Genomic DNA, 18351 nt, shown 5'->3' with positions numbered 1-18351 from the left:
ACTTTATTTGTCCCAGTTATTGTACAAGCACGAGTTGATCCTCACACCCAGACCTGTGAAGTGTGCTAAAAATGATCTTCCACCTCCAACAGATTGGGGAAGTGAGGCAGGGAGCCCTGGTCAGTGAGTGGCAGAATCAGTATTTGAACCCAGAATTTCCTCACCAGCCCACGCAGTTCCCAAAATGTTTTAGAGTGATCAAAGAGTACATGGAGATCACTGCATATGCCAATCTGAAGCCCAGAATATGCAGCTACTGCCGATTCAGGAAAGCACGTACACCTGGGCATAAGTCCATTTCCATTTAAGTGCGTGGTGTTAAAACAGGTACTTACACGCTTTCTTGAAGAGAGATACTTTCCTGAATCGGGGCCATGTTTTTTGAACTGAAGAGGGCACCACCAATTTATAATCAACTCAGTTTCAAAAATGAAGTTAAAAGTCATATTCACCCTGCCCTGAGTCCCTGGTCCATTTATGGGCGTTTACAGTAATTGGTCAATGTTTTCTATTTTCCCTGATTGCTTTTGTGAAAGACTCACATCAACAGGGGACACTTACTACAGAGGGGAAAACAATGATGCTTATTGTACACAAAGCACTGTGGAAGCCACAGGGTAAACAAATTAAAAAACAAACCAACAGCAGACTTTCCCCCGCTTTGCTCTCTTTAAGCTACAGTCAGCTGAGCTGCTGCTTGTAGGCAAATAAATAAATACATAAATAAAAATAACAGTCAGACAGAATGTGATTTTTAAATTGATGGTGTCCTTTTAGCTAAATTAATCAAATCACCACAGATACACCGCAGGGCTAAATGCAGTAAAAAGGACCACCTTGTGCATCTCACCGCTGCTGGACGGTCCCTTCTGGCCTTAAGTCTATGAGATGAATGGTACCGGGGGAAGGGTCTGTCTGGCAGCTTTAAAGCTCTGTTTCATTATAACAAATCCTCTTTTGCCTGTGAAATCTTCAATTAGACAACTCATTTTTTCAGTGGATGCAGGTGTAAGGGGTTTGTAAAGGTCAAATTTACTTTTCACAGCTCTGTTAATTAGAGGTATTCATGGGATGAATCCACCGAAATGAGACAGAAGATAATACCAGCCCAGGTTTCTAAAAGATTTCACAGACATCGGTCATAGACATCCATCAGCAGCAGAAAATATGGCTTGAATAAACAGGAGCAGCACTGGGCAGCATACACCATCATCAGGGGACATGAGTGACTTTTAGAGGATCTGGACTTTGGGGTAAAAGGCATTAGACACCACACATGCATTCAGTCTCTTCCCACTACACAATGGGAGCCTCCCAGCTCTCACCAGAGAAATGCTTTTGACAACAGCACTAGCCTGGCTTCTCCTAATCACGATCAGACACAGTCCCAAGCTTCTGGGGTCACAATCTGCCCCCACATGCACAGGAGCAATTCTTCCAGAGATCAGTGGGACTGGGCACGCCTCCCTTTAGTGCTAGCCAAAAAGCCACAGATCTCCTTCACCCTGTACCCTATCCGATCTCTGCCACCGATCTCCTTCACCCTTCCTATCCGCTGACTGGCAGGGACGTCCGGAACCAGGGAGGAGTCCCAGAGATCTTCATTGTCCTCTGCTTCTCCCGCAGACTCCACCAGCCCAGGAGGACATTGAGCAGCCACTGAAAGAGTCTCCTCATTCCCAAAGGAGGGAGATTCAGTGGGAGAAGCTCGCATACCGATTGTCCCAAGAGGGACCGTCAGTGCAGCCCCAAGCCGGGATCCAGCATCATCACCACATCATGCAGGATCAGGGGCTCAAGGACTCCCCGTGCAGACCTGCCACCCAGCACAACACTATCCTCCTCCTCAGGGCACACAGCTCCATTCTCAGCTGTTGCCAGCAGCTCAGGGGCCTCCAGAATCTTCGCCCTGTCAGAAACAGTCCCACGGAAACCTGTCCCATCAATCTGTTCTTCACCCCCATCTCTAGAACCTGCCTCTGTTTCCGCCGCAAGGAGGGAGCCCTCAACCTCCAGGACTCTCCCCTGTCCAGGCACAGTGATGGGGTCACAGCAGAGTGACAGTGCAGATGCAGGTTCTGTCTCCTGCTGGTCCCTTGCTGTCCCGATCCCCATCTCACTATCCTGGAGTCCCCACATTCGTACCAGGGACCTCTGAGCCAGCAGCAAGTAGGCAGGAATCCCTCAAATAAGTACAGTCACCCCGCAGGAAACATTTCATGTTTTCCAAAGTAGCAAACACTGTATAACCGGCCCCATCTATGACACCAGGCGCAGGGGTTACACAGAACCACATACACCTGGGGCTGGAACGACAACACGCCTCACAATGGATTCATCCTGACAGCAGGAACTGCCTTCCCCTAACAGGAGAGATCAGACAGTGGCGTCTCAATGTGGAAGGGGGCACTGGAAAAAAACAGCTTGAATGAGGAATGCAGAGACAGGAGAAGGGCAAAAACAATAGGTACAAGTCTTTTAGGAGCCTGCCAACCCACCCGTTTACAAATGTACATCTCCAGGGGGAGCTGAGACAGATGAGGGCAGAGGAAAAATGGCTCATTTTTGCTGGGTGAGAGACCTGAGTTCAATTCCTGATCCACCATAGGCTTCCTTGTGCCTCAGTTCCCTATCTGTACAAGGGAAGCAATGACACTGCCCAGCCTCAAAAGGTTATCGCAAGGATAAATGCATTAAAGTCTGTGAGCTGCTCAGATACCAGGGTGATGGGCCCAGATAAGTACCTGAGATCAGACATGCTTTATTAACTGGTCTGGGGAAGAAGACAGCTCCCTTGACCCCACCCCTGGTGCACTGTACCAGGTGGCTTTGCAGAGGAGGACAAAGCAGCCAGTTGGTGTCTGGAGTTTCACAGGTGGGGTGATTATATACAGGCTGCAGCACTGAGGGATGTTCAATAGGGCAGCTGAATGGCAAGAAACCATTGAAAATGGTGGGAACAGGAAGGGAGACTAACACAAAGGCTCCCCATGGCAGCAGAGAGATCTTTCTGAACAGCAGCATTTCCTCAAGGGGTCAGGAACAGCTCACAACACAACTAGATCCACGAAGCTGTCTGAAATCTCCAACCTCCCTCGGCCGCTTCTCCCCACAGACCCACCTCCAACCTCCCTCAGCCACTTCTCCCCACCAACCTCCCTCGGCCACTTCTCCCCACCAACCAGCCTCCAACCTCCCTCAGCAACTCTCCCCACAGACCCACCTCCAACCTCCCTCAGCCACTTCTCCCCACAGACCCGCCTCCAACCTCCCTCAGCCGCTGCTCCTCACAGACCTCCCTTGGCTGCTTCTCCCCACAGACCCGCCTCCAACCTCCCTGGACTGCTTCTCCCCACCAACCTCCCTGGGCCACTTCTCCCCATGGACCCGCCTCCAACCTCCCTGGACCGCTTCTCCGCACTGACCCCCCTCAGCGACTTCTGCCCACCGACCCACCTCCAACCTCCCTCAGCCACTTCTCCCCACCAACCGGCCTCCAACCTCCCTCAGTCGCTTCTCCCCACAGACCCGCCTCCAACCGCCCTGGGACGCTTCTCCCCACCAACCTCCCTCAGCGACTTCTCCCCACCAACCCACCTCCAAGCTCCCTCAGCAACTTTTCCCCACGGACCCGCCTCCAACCTCCCTCAGCCACTTCTCCCCACCAAACTCCCTCGGCCACTTCTCCCCCCCAACTGGCCTCCAACCTCCCTCAGCCGCTTCTCCCCACCGACCCGCCTCCAACCGCCCTGGGCCGCTTCTCCCCACAGACCTCCCTCAGCAACTTCTCCCCACCATCCCACCTCCAAGCTCCCTCAGCAACTTTTCCCCATGGACCCGCCTCCAACCTCCCTCAGCCACTTCTCCCCACCAACCTCCCGCGGCCGCTTCTCCCCACCGACCCGCCTCCAACCCCCCGCGGCCGCTTCTCCCCACCGACCCGCCTCCAACCTCCCGCGGCCGCTTCTCCCCACCGACCCGCCTCCAACCTCCCGCGGCCGCTTCTCCCCACCGACCCCCCTCGGCCACTTCTCCCCACCGACCCCCCTCGGCCACTTCTCCCCACCGACCCGCCTCCAACCTCCCTCAGCCACTTCTCCCCACCAACCTCCTTCGGCCATTTCTCCCCACCAACCGGCCTCCAACCTCCCTCGGCCTCTTCTCTCCACCAACCTTCCTCGGCGACTTCTCCCCACAGACCCGCCTCCAACCTCCCTGGGCTGCTTCTCCCAACTGACCCCCCTCAGCCGCTTCTCCCCACGGATCCGCCTCCAGCCTCCCTCAGCAACTTCTCCCTACAGACCTGCCTTAGGGACAGTGCCTCAAAATCGCACTGTACCCAGGACTAAATGTGCCATTACTGCCCCAGGGTGGGACCAGAGGAATCCTGTTTCAGAAGCACAATGCCTTGGTGGGCAGGCAGCATACCCTCCCTCCTGACCCACCTGAAATAAAGTCATGAAGGTAGATTTTTGGAATGTTACCGCAGGGGAATACAAAGAAGTACCTACTCCGGGTTTAGCATAAGGAAATATATTAATCTGGTGTACACAATGCAGCCAATTATAACAAGTAATCCAGCAGTACAGAAAACCACGTTGGATGCCCATGTTAGAAAGGTACCACCACCTTTCCCTTTTGCTTGTATTCTTATGGGGTTTCATGCAGTTTTGATCAAAAGACTGGCAGATCTCCGAGATCCTGCATTGTTCCAGGTTCTGACTATTGAATGATTCCCTCTCCTCTCCATTCTGCCATGGATCATTCTGTTTTGAAACAACACCCTACTCTGAGGTCACCTCATATCAAAACCCTACTGCACGCGAGGAAAGAAAACCAAAAGTCCCACCACTCATTTTAAGCCACCCTTCCAATCACAAAATAGGTTAGAGATGTAGCTCTGCATACTTGCAAGTAATTCTAGAGACCGATCCTACCTCCACTAACACTCAATTCCCTTATTAAAAAATATTACCCCAGTAACTAGAGAAAGCACTGAAATCACTTTAAAAACCACATGTTCGACAACTGATTCCCCTACGGTAAGTAATTGACTTCAACAGATGTTTTACATATTAAATCAAAACAATATTTAAAGCAACAGTAGAGCTCTGGTGGCCAAATATCTGAATGAATGGTAGAAAAACTGCAGAATGCAGTGAAGAGTAAAATGTGATAGAAAATACACCTAACAAAAGAACAAAGGGGATACATTTACTATGTCTACTATAAAACTATTTCAAAACACAACACAACTATTTCAAAACACAACTTGTAAGTGAGCATTAAAAGAAACCGGTTTTCTTTTCCGTGCTGTGCCTTAAAATGGTTGTGAAGACACTCACTGATGGGTGCCTCGCGGTCGTAGAAGAGCGCTGGCAGCCTCACAAGCCACACAGCACTAATATTACATACCTCCGGTCCTCTCACAAGTGTGTGTAAATCCCCTGGTTTTCGGAATACAAGTTGCCACAGAATTCGGTTTCCTTCAGGACCATTAGCACAAGTTACCTTAACTGGACCGTAAGTACAAGTTACAGATGGTTTCCCCCTCCTTAAAGCAGCCTCCCCTCGAGGCTGCGTTCACACACACATTATTCCCCTTCCGACACAGAAATGGCAAGTTTTTGCTCCCAGCTGCCTTCCCAGCCGAGGGCGAGGGTCCTGAAACTGGCCTCACCGCAGCCTTCACCAGCCACCCAGCTGCTGGTGACCCAGCGGCACACCGCAACGCCGAGTGTGCCCCACGGGGGAACGGGCAGCGGATCGCCTGCAGCCCTGGCTGAGCACGGGGAGAAGAGCCAGGCTCCGAGCCAGGGCAGGGCTGCCCATCGCCCCCCATCACTGCACAATCAACCCCGCGCCTGTTCCCGCCCGCCGCCCCGGGCAAGTTTGCAGAGTTCGCCCCCCTCCCCCCGGCACCTTAGATCCTGCCGGGGAGCCGCCACATCCCGGCCGCGGCCGCGCAGAAGCTGCGGTGGGCGACGCTCGCCCAGCAGAGCCGGGAGGAACAAGCGGGAGCCCCTCCCCCCCCCCCCCCCGCCCAGACCATAGAGAGCCGGGAGGAGAGAGAGCCTCTCCCGGGGTCGCGGCGCTGCGGCACCCGGCGCGTGGGCGGGGAACGCTGGGAGCCGGGCGGGAACTGGGGGGGGGGGGCGCGGCGCGTGCATCTCCCGGGCGGTGGGAGCTCAGCGCGCGCCGGGTCCTGCGGCAGGTTCCCTGGCGCCCCGCGCAGGGCTGTGCAAGCTGAGAGCGGGGCGCTGGGGGAGCCACTGACCCCGCCCCCCCGGCAGCTCGGGCCTGTTCATCATCATCATAACGCCCAGCTCTCCTCCAGCGCTTTTCAGGGGCCCTGGCGGCCCTTTGCCCCGAAGGCTGTTCGCGTGGCTGCCGGCGAAGGGGGTGTCTAGCCAGCATCACGCAGCCAAGCGCCCAGCCCGGGCCCACAGCTGGGGCTTTACAAACAGCGGTGTGGACGGGCTGGAACCCAAGTTCTGAAGCCACGGGAGGGGGGCTTGCCCCAGGGTGGCCAGATAGCAAATGTGAAAAATCGGGACGGGAGGTGGAGGTGGGCCTCTAGAAAGGAAAAAGCCCCAAATATCGGGACTGTCCCTATAAAATTGGGACATCCGGCCACCCTAGGGCCTGTGGGTCGTGCCACAACTTCCAAGCACTGCGTGCGCAGCTATGTTTATTGCGCTCCGTGAGCTCGGCTAGCCCCAGGCTGTGGGCCCAGGCTCACTCCAGCTTGCTGTGCAGCCCTATCCGGAGCTCATGTATACGCTCCAGCTGATGCAGCTGTGCCGCTGTAGCCTAGACACTTCCTACCTCCACTGAAGGGGGTTTTCTGTGTTGCTAAGCCCCATGTCTCTGACAGGTGGTAGCTAGGTCGATGGAAGAATTATTTAGTCGACCTAGCTGTGCCTGCACCGGGGCTTAGGTCAACCTAACTACGGCGCTCAGGGCACGATGTTATTCACAGCTTCAGCAACAAGGAGTCCGGTGGCATCTTAAAGACTAACAGATTTATTTGGGCATAAGGTTTCGTGGGTAAAAAACTACTTCTTCAGATGAGTGGCATTAGCTACATGGATCTAATTTTTAAGCGTAGAGCCACCTTAAGGGACCTACCTGCGAATTCTCCGGGAGCAAAGGGATCCCTGGATGGGGGTGAGTCAATGGGGCTCTGCCAGCTCTGTGCCCCACCTCACTGCCCCAAGCGTAGTGGGGTGTTGCAGAGGAAGACACGTAGCTAGAACATGCTGCACCCCACAGTGATTCTTTGATACATAGATTCCAAGGCCAGAAGGGACCATTGTGATCATTTGGTCTGACCTCCTGCATAGCACAGGCCAGGGAACTGCCCCAAATTACTAGAGCAGAGCTTTTAGAAAAACAGCCCACCTTGATTTTAAAATTGCCAGTGATGAAGAATCCACCATGACCCTTGGTAAAATGTTCCAATGGTTTAATGACCCTCATTGTTACAAATGTATGCCTTATTTCCAGTCTCAGTTTGTCTCACTTCAGTTTCCAGCCATTGTATTGTGTTAATGTCTTTCTCAGCTAGACTGAAGGGCCCATTATTAAATATTTGTTTCCCATGTAGATACTTATAGACTGTGATCAAGTCACCCCTTCACCGTCTCTTTGTTAGATGAAATAGATTGAGCTCCTTGAATTTATCACTATAAAAGCAGGTTTTCTAATCCCATAATGCTTTGTTCTAGGTGAGCCTTCAGTGGGCCTGACTGTTATAAAAAGGCAGTCAGCTGCTAACTAGCTGAGCAGCGAACAGTGGAGAGGCTAACAGAGGGAGTTTGCCTGGGGAGAGCCCACTGAGGCTTTCATCTTGGAGGCTTCTCTGAGTAGTTACTACAACACCCGAGGAAGCTCTTAGAAGGAAGGTAATATGGTGGTGAGTGTTCAGCTGTTGTTACCTGCACAGGATGTGCCATGTTTGTCTTTCTTCCACAGGACAGAAGCGACTTTGTCTGTACAAAGTGCAAGCTGGTCTCCATATTGGAAGAGAAGATTCAAGGTCTGGAGAAACAAGTATCGACCCTGCGTTGCATAAAGGAACTGAAGATTTCCTGGACAGATGTCAGGATATGCTTCTACGAGCACAACGTTCTGAAGATTCAGAGCAGGCTGTGCAGCGGGACAGAAGGACGGTAAAAAAATTTGGCAGCATGTGACCTCCAGAAGAAGAAAGGGGACCGTCCATGTACCAGCAATGCAGATACAGGTAAGCATCCGTTTTCATGTTCTCTCCACAGGTACTAATGCGGAGAATGGACTAGATGATACATCTGAGGGAAGGGAGCAGAAGGAGACTCCGCCGATTGGAAGGCATGAGATGCGCTGTCTTAGGGAAGGGAGTTCCACGACCACCACTTCCAAGAGAAGGAGGCGGGTGGTGGTGGTCGGGGACTCCTTCCTCAGGGGGACTGAGTCATCTATCTGCCGCCCCGACTGGGAAAACCGAGAAGTCTGCTGCTTGCCAGGAGCTAGGATTCATGATGTGATGGAGAGACTGCCGAGACTCATCAAGCCCTCGGATCGCTACCCCTTCCTACTTCTCCACATGGGCACCAATGATACTGCCAAGAATGACCTTGAGCGGATCACTGCGGACTACGTGGCTCTGGGAAGAAGGATAAAGGAGTTTGAGGCACAAGTGGTGTTCTCGTCCATCCTCTCTGTGGAAGGAAAATGTCCGGGTAGAGACCATTGAATCGTGGAAGTCAACGAATGGCTACACAGGTGGTGTCGGAGAGAAGGCTTTGGATCCTTTGACCATGGGATGGTGTTCCAAGAAGGAGGAGTGCTAGGCAGAGACTGGCTCCACCTAACAAAGAGAGGCAAGAACATCTTTGGAAGCAGGCTGGCTAACCTAGTGAGGAGGGCTTTAAACTAGGTTCACCAGGGGAAGAAGACCAAAGCCCTGAGGTAAGTGGGGAAGTGGGATACCGGGAGGAAACACAAGCAGGCGAGCGCGACGGGGAAGGGCTCCTGCCTCATACTGAGAAAGTGGGACGATCAGCGAGTTATCCTAAGTGCCTATACACAAATGCAAGAAGCCTGGGAAACAAGCAGGGAGAACTGGAAGTCCTGGCACAGTCAAGGAATTATGATGTGATTGGAATAACAGAGACTTGGTGGGATAACTCACATGACTGGAGTACTGTCATGGATGGATATAAGCTGTTCAGGAAGGACAGGCAGGGCAGAAAAGGGGGGGGGGGTTGCATTGTACGTAAGAGAGCAGTATGACTGCTCAGAGCTCCTGTATGAAACTGCAGAAAAACCTGAGAGTCTCTGAATTAAGTTTAGAAGCATGAACAACAAGGGTGATGTCGTGGTGGGAGTCTGCTATAGACCACCGGACCAGGGGGATGAGGTGGACGAGGCTTTCTTCCGGCAACTAACGGAAGTTACTAGATGGCAGGCCCTGATTCTCTTGGGAGACTTCAATCACCCTGATACCTGCTGGGAGAGCAATACAGCGGTGCACAGACAATCCAGGAAGTTTTTGGAAAGAGTAGGGGACAATTTCGTGGTGCAAATGCTGGAGAAACCAACTGGGGCAGAGCTCTTCTTGACCTGCTGCTCACAAACCAGGAAGAATTAGTAGGGGAAGCAAAAGTGGATGAGAACCTGGGAGGCAGTGACCATGAGATGGTCGAGTTCAGGATCCTGACACAAGGAAGAAAGGAGAGCAGCGGAATACGGACTTTGGGCTTCAGAAAAGCAGACTTTGACTCCCTCAGGGACCTGATTGGCAGGATCCCCTGGCAGAATAACATGAGGGGAAAAGGAATCCAGGAGAGCTGGCTGTATTTTAAAGAATCCTTATTGTGGTTACAGGGACAAACCATCCCAATTTGTAGAAAGAATAGTAAATATGGCAGGCGATCAGCTTGGCTTAACAGTGAAATTCTTGCTGATCTTAAACACAAAAAAGAAGCTTACAAGAAGTGAAAAATTGGACAAATGACCAGGGAGGAGTATAAAAATATTGCCCAGGCATGCCGGCGTGAAATCAGGAAGGCCAAATCACACTTGGAGTTGCAGCTAGCAAGAGATGTTAAGAGTAACAAGAAGGGTTTCTTCAGGTATGTTAGCAACAAGAAGAAAGTCAAGGAAAGTGTGGGCCCCTTACTGAATGAGGGAGGCAACCTAGTGACAGAGGATGTGGAAAAAGCTAATGTACTCAATGCTTTTTTTGCCTCTGTCTTCACGAACTAGGTCAGCTCCCAGACTACTGCACTGGGCAGCACAGCATGGGAAGGAGGTGACCAGCCCTCTGTGGAGAAAGAAGTGGTTTGGGACTATTTAGAAAATCTGGATGAACACAAGTCCATGTGGCCAGATGCGCTGCACCCAAGGGTGCTAAAAGAGTTGGTGGGTGTGATTGCAGAGCCATTAGCCGTTATCTTTGAAGACTCATGGCGATGGGGGGAGGTCCCGGATGACTGGAAAAAGGCTAATGTAGTGTCCATCTTTAAAAAAGAGAAGAAGGAGGATCAGGAACAGTCAGCATGGATTCACCAAGGGCAAGTCATGCCTGACTAATCTAATTGCCTCTGTGACGAGATAACTGGCTCAGTGGATGAGGGGAAAGCAGTGGACGTGTTATTCCTTGACTTTAGCAAAGCTTTTGATACAGTCTCCCACAGTATTCTTGCCAGCAAGTTAAAGAAGTATGGGCTGGATGAATGGACTGTAAGGTGGATAGAAAGCTGGCTAGATCATTGGGCTCAACGGGTAGTGATCGATGGCTCCGTGTCTAGTTGGCAGCCGGTATCAAGCGGAGTGCCCCAAGGGTCGGTCCTGGGGCCGGTTTTGTTCAATATCTTCATTGATGATCTGGAGGATGGCATGGACTGCACCCTCAGCAAGTTTGCAGATGACACTAAACTAGGAGGAGTGGTAGATACGCTGGAGGGTAGGGATAAGATACAGAGGGACCTAGACAAATTAGAGGATTGGGCCAAAAGAAATCTGATGAGGTTCAACAAGGACAAGTGCAGAGTCCTGCACTTAGGATGGAAGACTCCCATGCATTGCTACAGACTAAGGCCCGAATGGCTCGGCAGCAGTTCTGCAGAAAAGGACCTAGGGGTTACAGTGGATGAGAAGCTGGGTATGAGTCAACAGTGTGCCCTTGTTGCCAAGAAGGCTAATGGCATTTGGGGATGTATAAGTAGGGGCATTGCCAGCAGATCGAGGGACGTGATCGTTCCCCTCTATTCGACATTGGTGAGGCCTCATCTGGAGTACTGTGTCCAGTTTTGGGCCCCACGCTATAAGAAGGATGTGGAAAAATTGGAAAGCGTCCAGCGGAGGGCAACAAAAATGATTAGGGGACTGGAACACATGACTTATGAGGAGAGGCTGAGGGAATTGGGATTGTTTAGTCTGCAGAAGAGAAGAATGAGGGGGGATTTGATAGCTGCTTTCAACTACCTGAAAGGGGGTTCCAAAGTGGATGGATTTAGACTGTTCTCAGTGGTAGCTGATGACAGAACAAGGAGTAATGGTCTCAAGTTTCAGTGGGGGAGGTTTAGGTTGGATATTAGGGAAAACTTTTTCACCAGGAGGGTGGTGAAGCACTGGAATGCATTACCTAGGAAGGTGCTGGAATCTCCTTCCTTTGAGGTTTTTAAGGTCAGGCTTGACAAAGCCCTGGCTCGGATGATTTAGTTGGGGATTGGTCCTGAGGTCCCTTCCAACCGAGATAGTCTATGAATCATTCTCGTGGCTCTTCTCTGAACCTTCCCCAATTTATCAACATCCCCCTTGAATTGTGAGTACCAAAACTGGACACCGGATTCCAGCAGCAGTTGCATCAGTGCTAAATACAGAGGTAAAATAACCTCTCTGCTCCTACTCGAGATTCCTGGTTATGCATCCCAGGATTGCATTAGTCTTTTTGGCCACAAGGTCACACGGGGGGCTCATGTTCAGCTGATTACCTACCAAGACCCTCCAAATCTTTTTGGGAGTCACTGCTTCCCCCCTCCTGTAAGGATGGCTTATATTTCTTGTTCCTAGACGTATGCATGGACATTTATCCGTATTGAAATGCGTATTGTTTGCTTGAACCCAGCTTACTGAGGGATCCAGATCACTCTGAATCAGTGACCTGTCCTCTTCCTTATTTACTGCTCTCCCAATGTTTGTGTCATCTGTAAACTTTCTCAGTGATGATTTTCTATTTTCTTCCAGATCATTGATCAAAATGTTAAACAGCACAGGGCCAAGAACTGGTATGTTGGAGGTGGCCATAAGCTACAGTAGCCATCAAGCTGGCTTGTAATATTCCACTTACAAAACTGGCCCACTGCAGTGTCCGATGTGGGGAATACAGATGTGGTGTAAAGCCCTTTCCCCAACCTCCACAGGTTTGCACTGAGCATAGCTTGGGCGGACCAGAGTATCAGGGCCACAGTGTTAGGGAATGAAGAAGCATGTGGCTAGCACTACATGGGGCTGACTTGGGCTCTTTAAGTCACAGCTACAAATACGTTTTCTAAGCTGAGTCATGTACGGAGCAGGCAGGCCTGGGGTGGGAGCATGTCGTCTTTCCCATAGTGCTGAGCAAAAAGCCGAACACGTGGATGGTTCTTTAGAATGAGCATATGGAATCATTCCTGCTGCGAGGGTCTGATCCTGGATCCAGAACCCCGCAGCAGACCACTAAGCTCTGTTTATAAGGGTGTAGGCAACCTCCAGATCCTTTGGCCTTTTGGATAATTTGTCCCAATCTGCAGGCTGCTCGCTGGAGTTTGCTGGCATTCAGATTTTTACTGTATGCTGTGGTCTCTGTTTATGTTGCATTAGTAAATTAGCAGTACTAAGATTGGTACCACTTACGTATTGCGGAATATGCCTCAGTTAAGCTGTGCCTTCTATGTTGGAGGGCCTAGGAGTAACGTAGATCTGGCCACGGGGTGGCGCTAGAGTGATACAAAGTAACAAGCCCTTCTGCAAAAGCGACATTTACACTTGTGTGAATCGTTTACATGGTATTGAGAAAAGCTGTGGTTTAGTGTATCCATCGAGCCTGGGGGACTGTATTCTGTAAGATCCATGACTGTAAACTCCTTTGGGGCAGGGAATTTTTTTTGTTCTGTGGTGGTTCACTGCCCAGGGGGGCTTCGATCCTTGATTAGGGCCAGGAGACATTACTGCAATGCAAATAATAATTGCAAGGTATCACTGCTTTTAAGGACTTGTGGACTTCATACAGCATTGCATACGTGATAATCCCCAGAGATCCCTATCAAGCCTGAGGGCACAATGATGGTGTCTATATAAGAATAGTCCTACTTAACATGTTATAGCAACTCCCCTGACAGAAACATAAGAGAACTTCACCGGACACGGACACACACACACACAGAGTGGGGTTTAGGGTGTGGCTGCATAACACTGCCTTGTAGTTATTGTACACTTCCTAAAAAGGAGTTTAAATACCCAACTACGGGAGAACCAGAAAATGCGGAGTTAGCCTCTCTGCCTGGCACCCTTGCAAGAATGTTAGAGTTGTAAGGAAGGATAGGCTTATGGTTAAAAAACATCTGGTCTGTGACTCAAGAAACAGGATTGAATCATTGCTCTGCTTCATTTCTCTGTGGATCAGTAAAATGATCCACAGCTGTAAAATGGGGGTCAGAGCACTTCCCTACTGCCCGATGGGGTGTGAGGGTACCAAATAAAAAGAACTAAGGATTGTGAGGTGCTCTTATGCAATGGTGATGGGGGGCCAGCTAAATACCCAGACTGATAGAATAAAAAATAGCGAATATCCGAGCATCCGGAAGGGCTGAGTTAAGGTGACTCCTCTCACACAATCTGACCCTTTTACTCACCTAGCCAGCGCTCAGACTTATGTCCAATATGATTTTTCCCACAGATTTCAACACTTTTCAGAAACAATTGTGCCCCACTTCTACATGCTTAACAAGGCCAGATGATGGGGTGTTCTGCCTCCCATGCTACGAACTGCCGTTATCCCAGTCGGGCGCCAGCTCAGAGCAGTGTCCCAGTTACCACCCTGTATCCTCAGTTGATACAAGGGGTAAGATATTGCCAAAAATATTTGTAAAGAAACGAGAGAAAGTTCTCCCAGTCATTACCCAGCATGGTCAGACCCGCCTTCATTAAATAGATACGGAGCAGGTAACCTGTGACAACTGATGACTCTCTGGCCTAGTGGATAGTGCACTCGCTTATATTTTTATTAGTGAATGGACAAGTGATACAATAAAGATGGAAGAAAGTTCAGTGTAACTGAGATCCGGATTTTCCAGATTCGGTGTGCTGTTTGCTGCTTCCTCAGAAGAGAACTCATGGGATGCACAATGAAAATGGAGCCGCATTGTCCCCAGGTTCTGGACTGGGACTCAGGAGACCTGGGGTTTATTCCCAGCTCTGCTACTGTGTTCCTGGGTGTCCTTGGGCAAGTCACTTCCCCTTTCTGTAAAATGGGAATAATGATATTGCCCTCCTTTGTAAAGTGCTTTGAGATCTACTGTGAACAATGCTATAGAAGAACTAGGGATTGTTAATTAGCTACAGTAAAAACTCAACAATTCGCATACACTTGTAAATTGTATTAAGCGAAACTGAATGTAAAGATGAAGAAATTACAGCAAATATACGTAATGTTAAATAATATGATATTAAATGAAGAAATGTAACATAGGATATTAACATTTTTCAAGAAATAATGTCACTCAAATAACAAAGTCTTATTGTACAGTGGTGCATTGATACTAATTTTGTACTTCTCTGGATAGGTCATTGTGTTCTATATAGGTTCTTACACTGCTCATCACTGTAGTACCTGAGCACTTGAGTGTAAGGATCCACTTGGGTCTCAAAACCGCCTACCCAGAATAGCACCGCACAAAGTCTTCAGAATTCTGTTCAGCATCACTAGCTTCTGCTTGATTATCAAACCACTGAGCCAACTCCCACAAACACCAGGCTTCCAAACTGCAAACTTCACTGAGGAATAACAAGTAACAGCAAAATTAGACTTTAATAAATCAGGATTATGAGGCTGCTTCTCTGTAATCGGCTGGAGATCCTGATAGCACTTTAATGCTCTTCACTGGTGATGCTCTTACTTCAAATTCAAAAACTCCCTTCCAACACATTTCCTAAAACGAGTCTGCCTCCTATACCTCACTCCCAATGGGTCCTCCTTCCAGCACTTGGTGATTTCTTTGACAATGTCTTGATTAGCATAAATCTCTTGCCAAAGAGATGAAGGGCTGCCCTCTCGCACGTGGTGATGTGCATGGTGATAGAGCAGGGGTGGGCAAACTTTTTGGCCCAAGGGCCACATATGAGAAATTGTATGGCGGGCCATGAATGCTCACAAAATTGGGAGTTAGGTTGCGGGAGGGCTTTGGCTGGGGGTGCAGGCTCTGGGGTGGGGTTGGGGGGTTCAGGAGGGTGCTCTGGGCTGGGACTGAGGGGTTTGGAGGGTGGGAGGGGTATCAGGGCTGGGACGTGGGAAGAGGTCAGGGGGGCAGGCTCTGGGCGGCACTTACCTCAAGCAGCTCCCAGAAACAGTGACATGTCCTGCCTCCGGCCCCTATATGGAGGCATGGCCAGGTGGCTCTGTGCACTGCCTTGTCTGCAGTGTGGTTCCCAGCCAATGGGAGCTGCGGGGGCGGCGCTTGGGGTGGGGGCAACATGCGGAGCACCCTGGCTGCCCCTACGCATAGGAGCTGTAGGGGGACATGCCGCTGCTTCTAGGAGCCGTGCGGAGTGGGGCAAGACCCCAACCCCGCTCCCTGGCTGGAGCTCGAGGGCTGCATTAAAACATTTGGAGGGCTGGATGTGGGCCCCGGGCCGTAGTTTGCTCACCCCGTGATAGACGTAGCTAAAACTACAAAACTGTGTGCCAAAAACTGCACAACCACATTTGCTTGTCAAGCCAAACAATGGAGCAATTCAAATCGTTAGTACATCTCTCCTTCCACCTGCATGGAGGTTATGCATCTGCTTCATAGATGTGGCCTTCAAATGGTGGTGTCTAACTGTAGAGAAAAGATAATTCAAACAAGCATACTTGTTATTTATTTGTACAGTCGTGGTGGCATGAAGGCGACCACTCATGGACCAGGATCCCATTGTGCTAGGCACTGTACAGACACTTGGAGGGAAAGCAAATCTTGGACAGAGAGACTTACTGGTCAGGGCCAATGCCAACGTCTAGGAGCCTAGGTTGGGGGCCAGAACCAGGGTTGGAGCCTAACAGTGGTTGCCTGAGTGTGGGACTGGGTTGGGGTCCTAGTACTGATGCTGGGAGCCAGAACAGAGCCAGGGTTCCAGGGGCAAAGCCAGGGTCCATAGCCAGAGTAGGAGTTCAAGTGCTGAAGTCCAGGGTCAAAGTCGGAGTCCAGATATCAAAAGTAGGAGTCCCAATACCGAAACTAGGGAGCAAAGCCAGAGTCCAAGTCCCAAAGGGGTCAGAGTTCAAGGGTGGAAGCTGAGGGTCTGAGCCAGGCCTGGGAGTCAGAGAGCAAGCTAAGAGGCAGGTCCATCACTACTGCTCCCATCAGAGTCCACCTCATTGCATAGAGGCTTCCTGGAACTTCTCTTGGGCCCAGGGTGTCTGGCTCAATTGGGGGCCACGAGGAAGCTATCAGTCCAGCTTCCCCAGGTAGCACTTCCTGTAGTATTGATCTCCACAGAGTCTGTGGGTAATGCACACAGCCCTACCATGACTGGTATAGTGGGGTGCTCTCTGCCATCACACAGATCTGGGTTCTAGTCTTGTCCCCCCAGAACTGCACAGTCTGATAGTGACCCAGACAATAATGCAGCTGCTTTCTGAGACACGGATTTTTAATCTTGCTAGGCAGAAGGTAAATCACATATGACTGAATGGCATTTTCCACCCTCCAAAATGAATGCTCCACTTCCTCTGATGGAGCATTCTTTTCACCTAACAAAAGTGCAGCATGGCATGAAACCTGTGATGAAAATGCCTAACACAGTAATTAGCTGTGAAGCATACAATTACCTACATCATGACTATCTGGTTTAGCCCAAAATAGCAATTTACACTATTCCTGCCAATTATACTGTGCACAACTAAGAGTAAGAATCTATGTAGGAGGCCCACACTCTTCAACATGCAATGTAGCTCTGAATTAAGCCTCTGTTTATACCTCTGACACTCCTTTGTTCCACACAGACCTGCTAAAATATCCCCCAGATTGTGTTCCAGGCTTGGCTCTTTACTGCTGGCTTATTCTAAAAGCTGCTTTGCAGCAATTTGCTCATAACTGCTACACAATTTTAGAAAATGACCAATTGTTCCCGAGGCAAGGTGCAGGAGGTGATCTCTTTTATTGGACCAACTTCTGTTGGAGAGAGAGACAAGCTTTCAAGCCACACAGAGCTCTTCTTCAGGTATGTCTACACTGCAGTAAAACACCTGTGGCTAGCCCATATCAGCTGACTCAGGCTCATGGGACTTGGGCTGCGGGGTTATAAAATTGCAGTGTAGACATCCAGGCTCGGTCTGGAGTCTAGACTCTGGGATGGAGGATCTGAACATCTACACTGCAATTTGATAAATCCGCAGCTTGAGCCCCGCAAGCCTAGGTCAGCTGGCAAGGGCCAGCTGTGGGTGTTTTATTGCAGTGTAGACGGACCCTCCAGATCTGCAGAAGGTACTGAGAATGTCACAGCTAAATGCAAAATGCAACAGATTGTTTAGCGTAAGGAGTTAACACATATCGTAAGGGTCCACTCATGATGAAATGGCCCATTAACACTGCTGCAGTCATAGGAGAAAAAAGGGGTTAGTGGGTTACAGACTGTTGTAATAAGCCATAAATCCAGTGTCTTTATTAAGACCATGATTTTAGTGCAGAAGTGGGCAAACTACAGCCCATGGGACTGTTCTGCCCGGCCCCTGAGCTCCTGGTTGGGGAGGCTAGCCCCCGGCCCATCCCCTGACCCGGTGCTCTGTGCTGCACGGTGGCGTGGCTGGCTCCAGCCAGGCGGTGTGGATGTAGCACTGCCAGCCACCAGTGCTCCAGGCAGTGCGGTAAAGAGGCAGGGGAATTCAGGAGGGGAGATCAGGGGGCGGGGGTGTGGATAGGGGACGGGGCAGTCAGAGGGTGGAGAACAGGGGGGTTGAATGGGGGCAGGGGTCCCGGGGGGCAGTCAGGAAGGGCAGGGGGTTTGGATGGGGCAGCGGGGGGCAGTCAGGGGCAGGGCTTCCAGGGGCAGAAGGGGTGGTTGGATGGGGCAGGGGTCCCAGGGGGGCAATCAGGAAGGAGGGGGGTTGGATGGGGTGGCGGGGGGCAG

The 18351-nt window shown here is 50.7% G+C and overlaps 1 protein-coding gene across 2 annotated transcripts in view; it reads right to left on the bottom strand.

The window, feature by feature from the left end:
- FBXO10 (F-box protein 10) overlaps positions 1–6005 on the bottom strand; it is a 69711-nt gene extending 63706 nt beyond the window's left edge. The window contains exon 1 of one of the 2 annotated variants that reach the window (XM_075128876.1): positions 5923–6005. The gene's annotated coding sequence lies outside the window, so the exon portion shown is untranslated. Of the gene's footprint in view, positions 1–5415; positions 5458–5922 lie in introns of those variants that run through there. The other variant, XM_075128878.1, reaches the window with a different exon arrangement.
- Positions 6006–18351: the final 12346 nt, after the last annotated feature.

The sequence above is a fragment of the Caretta caretta genome, chromosome 5 (assembly GCF_965140235.1).
Source record: "Caretta caretta isolate rCarCar2 chromosome 5, rCarCar1.hap1, whole genome shotgun sequence".
NCBI classification, from domain to species: domain Eukaryota; kingdom Metazoa; phylum Chordata; order Testudines; family Cheloniidae; genus Caretta; species Caretta caretta.
The sequence above is the reverse complement of the archived record's forward strand: the minus strand, read 5'-3'. Positions and strand labels throughout refer to the sequence as shown.